At 47.4% G+C, this 1,486-nt stretch overlaps 1 long non-coding RNA gene and 1 other non-coding gene across 2 annotated transcripts in view; one reads left to right on the plus strand and one right to left on the minus strand.

Annotated features, from left to right (window-relative positions):
• The window catches only part of LOC117940458, an 18,247-nt gene extending 16,856 nt beyond the window's left edge, over positions 1-1,391 (plus strand). The window contains exon 3 of the long non-coding RNA XR_004655763.1: positions 1,310-1,391. This is a non-coding gene — a long non-coding RNA (uncharacterized LOC117940458). The remainder of the gene's footprint in view (positions 1-1,309) is intronic.
• On the minus strand, positions 1,320-1,391 carry trnam-cau. The gene has a single exon. It is a non-coding gene; the product is annotated as a tRNA-Met (tRNA).
• Positions 1,392-1,486: the final 95 nt, after the last annotated feature.

Genomic DNA, 1,486 nt, shown 5'->3' on the forward strand with positions numbered 1-1,486 from the left:
ACTCTGCTAGGTTGTCCACAAGATCCATTCCCGGCATGTTGTGTTCATCCACTTCCTGAAAAACAACATCAGACCAATTTTTCCCAAACTTAGGGTCTGAACCCAAAATGGGTCGCAGACTCATTTTATTGGGTCGCCAATTGGCAGAGAACAGACTAAATGCTCAGCATGACCTCAGAATGGAACTTTCAATAACCAAACCTAGACTAGATCAGCTGGTTGATTTGAAACCACGCCTACAGAGAGACTGGAGCCTAAATCCAGCGCCTTAGACCACTCGGCCACACTACCTACATGTAAATATTGCTCACATCATGACACACACAGGGACCGTAAAGGTATGTTTGTCAATGCCATTGGAATAAAACTTCCCCATGGTTTTCCCTGAGCTGTTTTACCAGACGTGCTCAACTGTTGCCCAGAGTCCGGTCAAGTAGCAGGCGAATGACACGGATGTCACAGGCTTACCTGAGATGCACATGTAGCTCTGATTAGTTACATATTAATAGAAGTCACGTAAAAGCTATCACACTCGGCCGGCAATGCAACAGTTGAATGTAAAAATGGAAATCTGTTGATTGCTTTATTACACACACTACTGGCGACACATTTTTTCAAAACAGATTTACTCATTTGTGGGTCAGGATCAGCCGGAACATCTTCTGGTGCGGCAGGTCCAGCTGGTTCCGGACACTCTGAGGGGTTGACAAGTACTTCAGAGAACACACAGTGCTCCTGAGTGTCTCTGTCGCCATCAGATAATACCGGTTGATGTCCAGGACCTTCTGAGCCCTCTTGTGGACACTGTAGCCCGTCAGCTGCTTCCCACACTTAGGGCAGTTTACCCTCACCTTCCACAGGTGGTGGGGCATTCACACCATCAGCCGATGGGTAAAAAAGCAATCTCCTCCAGGTTCACCCTGTTAAGAGGACAACAACAAAGTATTAATGTATGGCATTAATAAATGCCAGACTAAGCACAACATACACAACAGCCTGGCCAATGAATAGACACTGCTGTACTCAAACAGTCTTCTGCTATGTTGGTGTTCACAGCAGGGTTTGAGGTACTTACGGAGGTTGGAGAGGGTCTGGGAGTTCTCACAGAAGACGGGGCATTGCTTGTGGTCCTGACAGAGGATGGAGAGGGAACAGGCATCCTCACAGAGGATGGAGAGGGACTTGGAGTCCTCACAGAGGATGGAGAGGGACTGGGAGTCAACTGTGGAGGTAAAAGACTAGTGGAAGAGTGAGAAGAAGTAGAACCACTGCTCCTATGCCTTGAAATAGACTTAGTGCTTATTCAAAGCACAGGAAATTAGCAGAGGATGGTTTCGATCCATCGACCTCTGGGTTATGGGCCCAGCACGCTTCCGCTGCGCCACTCTGCTTTGGGCCTGAAAATCTCTGATTCACATTTTGACGGAAGGTGGCAACCAATGCTCCAACAGCTTATGCGTTGTAAAGTGAAACATTTGGTAGACCT

The sequence above is a fragment of the Etheostoma cragini genome, unplaced genomic scaffold (assembly GCF_013103735.1).
Source record: "Etheostoma cragini isolate CJK2018 unplaced genomic scaffold, CSU_Ecrag_1.0 ScbMSFa_259, whole genome shotgun sequence".
Classification (NCBI taxonomy): domain Eukaryota; kingdom Metazoa; phylum Chordata; class Actinopteri; order Perciformes; family Percidae; genus Etheostoma; species Etheostoma cragini.